The 8803-nt window shown below is 37.0% G+C and overlaps 1 protein-coding gene across 9 annotated transcripts in view; it reads right to left on the bottom strand.

Annotated features, from left to right (window-relative positions):
- Positions 1-8803, bottom strand: part of BNC2 (basonuclin zinc finger protein 2) — a 361236-nt gene that overhangs the window by 221349 nt on the left and 131084 nt on the right. The gene's annotated exons all lie outside the window — the stretch shown is intronic.

The following is an 8803-nucleotide window of genomic DNA, read 5'->3' as shown; positions in this document are numbered from 1 at the left end:
TACACGTTATTTTATAATAAACCTGGTATTATACTCCTAGATAACAGCAGACATCAAAAAAGTAGGAGTATGCTTTATTCTGTGAATCAGCACAACTGTTAGCACATTTTATTGTCCTTATCCTGCTTATCCCGGCACAGATAATATTGACCAGGTGACAGTGTTTATGCATCACTTTTGCTGTGAAAAATCATCAAACATGCAACATCAAGTCAAGAACTACGTGTATTTCTTTCCTAACGTTTTATTGTCCTTCTTCAGTTTGCAAGTGAGGAGCAACCTGTTTGTTTGCTTCTCTCTCTTTGTTAAATACAGCCTACTCCCTGGAGAACCTTGTTTATTTGTTTTAAACATGTTTTACAGGCCTGTTAATAAAATTGGGTGGAGATGGGTAGACGTGTGCAGGTAAAAAGTAGTGCCTGGAAGTGGCATTAACACTTTTTCAACTGAAGTACCCAGGAAGTTCAGGCTCAGTCCACATCTAGAGATGCAGTGGTATGTGTTTCTGCCTTCCACTTCATATCTGAGTCTAAAAAGGTAGCGGAGCAATCCAGTGAAAACATACTGGACAAAAGAAGGGATATTACTGAGTCTGCCTATTGGTCCAAACTGGACTACCCTGTAATTCTCAATTGCTTACGATGAGATTATGTGCTTACCTAAAGATAAAAGAAAACAGCTAGAAGCAGCCCCAAAATAACTAAATTTGATATACAATTTAATAGACACAGAGTCTATTTTGGGGCAATTTTGGAAACAATGCTACAAGATGATAAAAGACAATTTTTGTTAACTGCTATAGGAATTTTGTCCTCACAAGATCAAAAATGCATGGCCCCTGAAAATATCTTTTTTCCTTGAAAGAGTAAAAACAAAAAGAGTGAAAAATAAATTAAGTCACATTCACTCGCTCTAGTTTACATTTTATTACTAGGCTTCACCAGGGTCTGTTTTGCCACAGATTTTTGTGGGCATGGAGACTGATGGTCATTTCTTTCTAGCAAAGCTAACTATCAACATTGCCACAAAATCAACATGAAATATATACACACACATATATATATATGCATCTTACTGTCAAAGTTTATTTGTAGATACATACACACATTGTTCTATTTCTCATTTTCCAGTCTGCCCTAATGTGGACTTCATGTAAAAGCCAAGTGCTTAATTCTAAGCACATGAAACATCACCCTATGCATAACTGCTTTGCTTACTCATAGCCCAAATATCCAAATAATTTTTTTCAAATCTGGCCTTGAAAGAACTTCTTAACAAGAATTATTTACATAACAAGGTTCAAAGCTGTGGGTTTTTGTTGTTGTTTTTCCAGCTACCTGAAAAATAAAAGGTTGCTGTTTTTTAAAAGAGCTGGGAAAATTTTGACCAAAGCGTAAAAGAATATACTGAAAACCCACAAAACAAAATAAAACAAAAAACCACATCTTTAACAGATCTGGAAGCATGAAGAATATGTAGATGTAAAAGTGATGAGAAGTCACTGATTTTTTTTTTTATTTTTATTTTTTAATTCTGAAATATTGACTTACATTTGAGACAGTGGTGTATAAAGAATGCACTTAAAGCCACGTATGAACTGTACAACTGTTAATTCTCAGCTATTTTCTTGAGACTAACTTCTCTCAGTATGCTCACCGCAAACAAAATACAGGTACAAATTCATCCTTAAGTGATATCTCAAGACCTATCAAGGAAGAATTGTCAAAATGACTAAATTTTCATACTATTGCAAATCAAATATATTTCTACAGAAAGTAGGTAAGTATCACCTTTAAAGATCTGTCTTTATTAGGAAGGTTGCATCAATATATAAATATACCAAAAAAATGGATCCAGTGCTAACACTAATGTAGATATACTTAAACAAGTTCTAGCCATGTTCACGCAGATTTAGCTTTGAGTTCAGACACATAATAGATTTTATGGCTTAAAAAATTGTTGCATATCAGCTTGACCATAATACCTAAATTCATGTGCATTTATTGCCCACCTTGAACCTGAAATAAAATCTGGATGATTAAAGTTCTGTGAAAGAGATTTTTGCTCACAAATTTTCACCTCATAGTTGTTGTGGTTAGTGGAAGTAGCTAATTACCATAGCTCAGTGAACTTACAAAACCAGATCAGATTCTGAGCCATCATTCAGTGAATTACTGGTTTAGTTAAACCTAGTTACAGCAGAATTTAAACTGATTTAAACAAGTCTACATTTGATCTTACACTAGTATAATTCAATGAGTATATACATGCATGTATATATAAATGTATATACAAATGTGTATATAAATGTGGGTATATAGATATATGCATACGTGTGTGTGTGTATATGTTTGTACTCAAAATAATTTTTTTTCTTTCTAAAGACCCAACTACTAGAAGCATCAAAGTAACATACAGCTTTAGTTTCTACTTTACATTTGCAAACCAAAATATAAAAGCCCAAAGTCAGCATATTCCAAAGTACCAAGAAGTTAAAAAAAAAATCATGTTAAACGTATTGTTTTTAATCTCAACATCTCTACACTAGCTCCACTATTTTGTGAAATCCAAAACACATTTAGCAATTAATGCTTAGCAGTCTGTGAAATTCTCAGCCATTCCCACCACAACTTTTTCTCTTCTGAACATAGCAGTTGAAACAAAATGGTTCTCTACCATTTTGCACCTTGAGGAAAGTGACTGCAGAATGCATGAAGTGCTAGCTCTGAACTGAGCTAGTGCTAGTTTCAGCTGTACTTCCACATTATTATACTTATAGATGAATCGATCGTATCCTCTGTTTTTAAAAAAATCAAAGAATTTTGTTTTATTTTGAAGTCTGACTCATAGCTAACAATATAAAATGAGCCCTTCTGTCAAACTACCTCATCTTTGAATGACATGTGAAAACTATTTACAGGATATTTCAAAAGGTTTCTTTATCCTAATTTGCAGGAAAGGGTTACAATGTACTGCAGTTGACTTAGGAAATTAATTTTAGCATTTACAAACAGTTGCATAAATATATATATATATATCACATGAGCATATATCCTTGATATCTTTAGGTAAGTAAACAGTTTGTACTCAACTTGGTTCCAAATAGCTAATACATACTCAAAATGCATATTCTTTAGAATTTTTGAAAGGTATTAATGAGGGCTTCCAAAATTCTAAATAATGATTCCATTTATAAACCATTTTATTCATTTATGGTTGACTGCTTTTTGAGTTTATGACCCTCCATAAGCCTTATCAATTTAACTATTTAAGAACACCAAGCCATCATAAAAATAAACTAATCAGATTAACATCTTGTTTATCTGACAAAATTATCTCTTCTTATGCAAACAAAAGAAATAAAGCATACAGCCAAACATAGGTGTCCTAACACTTCCTATGCAATAGATAACACAGGATTTATTTTATTATAGGTTATTTGGGGATTTCTTTTGCTTTTCTAATGTCACATTCTTTAAAGGAAAAATGTCATATAACTAGATTTCCTGGTAGGTATATGGACAAATGAGAAATTATCAATCTGCTTTATAATGTAAAGGATTTCAGTCAAGTAAAGTATTTCTGTTTGCTGCTAAGACATACTATACCAAGTTGTAACTGCAGAATTCAGAAAGCAAAAGCTCTATAATCTATATCAGTAAAAAATCTGTATATATATGTACACGTACATCTGTATATATATATATGTATATATATGTACACGTACACACAGACTGTAGACATATGTAAGATGGAAGAAGTTCCCTTTGTCTTACATATTCTTCTGACCCTTACTGATAAAAATTTGTTTTATTTTAAATACATTACTCTACTTTCTGGGCTAACCTGGCAGAGTTAAACATCATTGGCTTTTTTTATTAACTCTTGCCGATGTAATTACTGAATATAATTCTTGATGTCACTGACACCTCAACTTTCAGAAATCAAGCACACAATATAGGGCCAGACGAACCCTTGCAGAAAAACAAACCATCTGGCTCTAAGAATGCTAACAACATGAGCAACACTAAACTGAAGTTTACGCACAACCTTTGAAGTGACACGGTTATTGCAAAAGACTGTTTATAAGACACTAAATCTTCTCTGTGATCTGTGTGATCACTTCTCACTTGCAAAACCAAAAACCTGTCACATCGTTCCTTCATGCCATATCTTCTGTAAACACAAATATCTGTGCTTATACGCATACAGCACCATACTTGCACCCGGGACCTGGACGTTTGCATAAGGATATAACACATAAAGATCCTGAGCAGGCTGTCCCCCAAGAGACTGGGTCAGTCTTACACCCCTGCTGCTGCTTTGACTGTGATGACTGCACAAGTGCACACGTGTGAGGTGAAGAGAGATGATCCGTGTGGATGCGCGTGCAAACAGCACATGGATTCCGTGACAAGCCTCTCCAAGCACAGGTGCCTACCTTCCTGTAAAGTCTGTCTGAGTTTTAGAGATCTGGACTACCCACACAGTCACTGAAGTCCCAATTAGACCCCCACAGATTGTTTTTGCACTAATCACCAGCAACACATACACGCACATAATTTTGGTACAAAATTGGCAAGGAGCTCTGAACTGAGGATTTTGAAATAATTTATAAAATTCACTTTAAAATGATGTATGGCACATTACTTAAATAGCCTGAGACCACATGAAAACACACAGAAACTGAAAAATTCCAAGATGAATCCAAGCAAAGTTTTTCCAAGGACTATATCTAGAAGGCTGTCACTGCAAACCCCATACCCTCGCTCTGTCAAAAAAAAAAAAAAAAAAAAAAAAAAGATTTGGCTAGAAATAACTCCTTACAACTAATGCACATTGGATGGGTGCATTTAATTCCCTTAAAAAATAAAATAAAACCTCACGAACGCGCGGCATTGCCATGTTCCACTACTTTGTCCTTTGGCAGTCTAAAATCAAATCCTTCTGAGTCACGTCAAGCCGTTAATACAAAGAGATGTTTAAAAAATGTAAAGAGGAATGAGGGAGTAGTGGTGGTAACATACAGTACCATGAGCTGCTTTGGCCTCCCAGTCAGTGGTGTACAGTTAACAGATCACTCCTGGCCTTCAGCAGACAGGAAAAAAACCCCGCCGTGCCGGGAGCGGGCAGTGGGAGGGAGGGGGCCGGGGGAGAGGCCTGGCAGTTTACACAAGCAGGCCGCCCAGCTCCCTCCTGGTGCATTCCTTCCCCTCTATCTCCCGACCTCTTTGCGTGTGTCTTGTCATATTTTCTTCAGCTGCTAATTGTCTGGACAGCAAGATTTTAAACAGCCGCAGCTTAGGAAAAGCGAAACCCATCTAAGTGGCTATCGCAGCCCGTCAGCTTTATGCTGCTGGGTAAAATTTTCCAAGGGAAGTGCTCCTCTGATAGTTCCCGAGTCGCTGGGCCACCCTCCCCCCCCCTCGCCCCACCACACACGCTCCCCTCGAGGCCTGAATGCACTTGTGGCAATAAAACATTCATGCGACTTGGAATTTTAACACAATGCCATTTCCCTAGTTTAACCTGAAAGGAATGCACTAGTCACAACAGACTACATCATCCTGCCATTAAGCCCTGCCAAGGAACCGCTTTTTTGGCTGTGCTGGGCCAGCTCTGACGGGAAAGGAGTACACAGACCCACACACAGAGCACAGAGGGGCCACCTCTGCTTCCTCAACCTTATCCAGCAACACCCTGCTCTTAGCCGTGACCCCTGGCCTGTTTCGGCGTTGTGACAGGCGTGTGAGGCGTGTGTCACTTCAGGACTTCTGCAGAGTCACAACACTGAGCAGGCAACTCCCGCATTTCACTGACTTGCTGCTCTGTCTCAACAGGCACTTGATCATCTGCCAGAGGGTGTTTTTTGTGCTGTTTTTTTTCATTTCTTTTTCTTTTTTTTTTTTTTGAAAAAACTTCCATCTTTTTTTTTTTTTTTTTTTAATATATACTATTGTTATCATCGAATGTTCTCTGTTTAAACTCAAAGGCCTTTCCGCCACTTATGTCACCTGCCACCATCAATATAAAAAAGCAAAACAAACAAATAAACAACAACACCAAAAAAGAACCCTTTCAATTCGGCTGTGGCAATTAGGTTATGATTACTGACAGAACACTTTGCTTAGGGGACTAGTTACCACAGCTAACAACACTTCAATATTCTAGTGGCATTTTATATTTTTCTGTAATTAAAGAAAAGGCGAAAAATGGAGAAGTATTTCCTTGATGATTTATAGAGAATGCTGATGGGAAACGGAAAACATTAAGTGTCTCATTTGACCTCTGTTAACCCTTTTGTGTCATTAACTTTTTTAATGATAAGATTGGTGCAAATACAAATAGGAAGTATAGTGCAACAGAACCATATACAAGAAGTGTTTAGCTGATATTTTGATTTTTGAAGCTACCAGCACAGATTTTACCTACTTTGTTTTGTTCCGAATAGCAGGCAGCGTGGCCAACTTCATAGAGAAGAGTTGCAGTGTTCTTTGCCCATCTTCATTACTCGCTTTAATTCTTCTGCTGCTGAATTACCTTCAGTTTAAGTGGACAGAGTGCGCTGAGCAAGCAGGTAAGAAAACATTTTCAAAAAACTAGAAACTTAACTATTAACTATTTTGGCACTTGCATTAAAAAGGGAACTGACACCAATATTCCTGGTGTCCTTGTTATGTCCCTTATGCAGGTCATTACAGATGTGTGTAAACCAAATTGGGAGATAAAAGCATTCCTAGTTCTGCAGAACACAACATTGATTGTAACTCATGAGAGTTGACTAGCACTCCCTTGTGACTGATTATCGCGTTATCATTATTATCGACATGCCATTGTGGTTCCACAGCTGCTTTACAGAAAGACCCAAGAGGATAGGTCCCTCTTCCCAAGGAGTTTAGAAAGTGAATGTGACATTACCATATGAGCATTAAAAGTAGGGTGCAAACAGGAGCGGAGGAGGAGAAGAAAGAGGTTACCAAATGTGAAAGCCCAGGAGATATGCTTGGTTAGATAGCATCTTGTTTTTACGTCTTAACATCTGGAACCATATCTCCTCATGTAATTACCCAGAGGTCAGGAGAAATAAGCACAGGTTAGAAAGCTATTCCATCAATATAAAACAACAACCAAGTGCTGTATTTTAAAATGCACAACAGATTATCAGGTCTGTTGACGAAGAATGCCTTGGGTCATTGGCATTGAAAATAATTTTTGTGTGATTTTTCCATAGAGAATCATGTTTCCGGAATGCAAAAGAAAGCAGTGGTTCCTTGGACTTCAACTTTGTCTGACTAGTGCGTATGTTTTCAGGAAATTCAAGCTTGATTCTCTGTTTTCTAGAACAACAGAGATTTTACAAATGCCAAAGCAGCCACAGCGAACAGTGGTTAGTATCACATACTTCAGAGAATGAAATCCAATGTTGGACAAATATGAGCTAGGCTGCCCACAGAACAGACTTTTTATAATCTCCACCCTGTTACAGATTAGTTTATGGCATGATGTGAAGATGCAAATAAGTTTTGGGGGGTAGCTGCAGTTTTGCAAATGATGTTCTAGTATCCACAGAATTTCCTTCTGGCTATAGCAAAAAATCTTCACTTTTCATTTAAATTACAATTAGTAGTTGTGTTGGGCGATAAGGAATGAAGTGTTTCCTTACAAATATGAAATATTTTTCAATACATTTGTCTATACAGTGTCAAGTTTGCTCTATGTTTACCATTAATATGCAGCACAGTGCTGTAAATGTTCAGCATGAAGAACTGCGTTTAGAGGAAAGAGGAAAGTTAAATAATCATATATGCAATCAAAGCTGTTCTGTTGCTGAAGGCAAACAATACTTTAAATTTAGTCTGTGGATGATAATATACTTACTCAGAACTCAAAGTTCTCGGAAACTGTTTTCTGTTCTGAAAAATATGACCTTGTTGCTAGAACACCACAGTTGTTCTTATAAAGGTATACTCAGGCATTTCAGGAAATTTTCAGTATCTCACTAACGTAAATCCACAACTCGTAAAAATATGGGCATCTTTTCAAAAGACCTACTTTTAATTCTACCCAGAATATGCATGGATGTATTCAGTATTTATACAAGTGACTGTAGAGTTTAGGAGTCTTTGCCTGCAACCTCAAATATATCTATGTGGTCCAGGCTTTCAAGTGCTCAACATTACCTGTCTGTGCTTATAATTACTTCCTTTCGTACAACAGCGTTTCTTCTCATTCGTTCCTTCTGATAAGGAAGAAATAGTACTTTCTACTTAACTCTGCTTTAAACAACTTTAAACAACTCTGATTTGGGGTAAAATTTACTTAAGTATAGAGTACAGATGTAGGGGTTACTGCTATGCTGAAAAGGGATTGAGAGGTCTTTTGGGGCTGCACATTGTAAAACACATCTCAATTCTGACTAAAGTTGCAACAATGGTCTGGGTCTACTGAAGCTAAGACTTTTGTTTGGTACTAGCAGCACCATCATCACTCAACAAAAACAGGAAATATGTACATAACACAAGCTAATGGCTCTCTAAGGTATAGCTGAGAACGTCTATCAGTGTTGGTACCCATTGGAGGTCCAGTCATATTTTCTTGCCTTTCTTTCAGATGGACAATTTTCATGGACTGACTTTGATAAAAAAAAATAACATCAGAATTAGTGGACATTTCTATCTTGAGAGTGGTCTATTTCGCTGTGACCTCCTAGACACCCTGAAGAAGTGTGACTCCACATAAGGAGGTGCCCAGAGGCCACCAGGTTGCAAAGGGAAAAATTAATGTTTGGAAAAGATACTAAATA

The sequence above is a fragment of the Anser anser genome (genome assembly GCF_964211835.1).
Source record: "Anser anser genome assembly, chromosome: Z".
Taxonomy (NCBI): domain Eukaryota; kingdom Metazoa; phylum Chordata; class Aves; order Anseriformes; family Anatidae; genus Anser; species Anser anser.
This window is presented reverse-complemented; position numbering and strand designations above follow the sequence as displayed.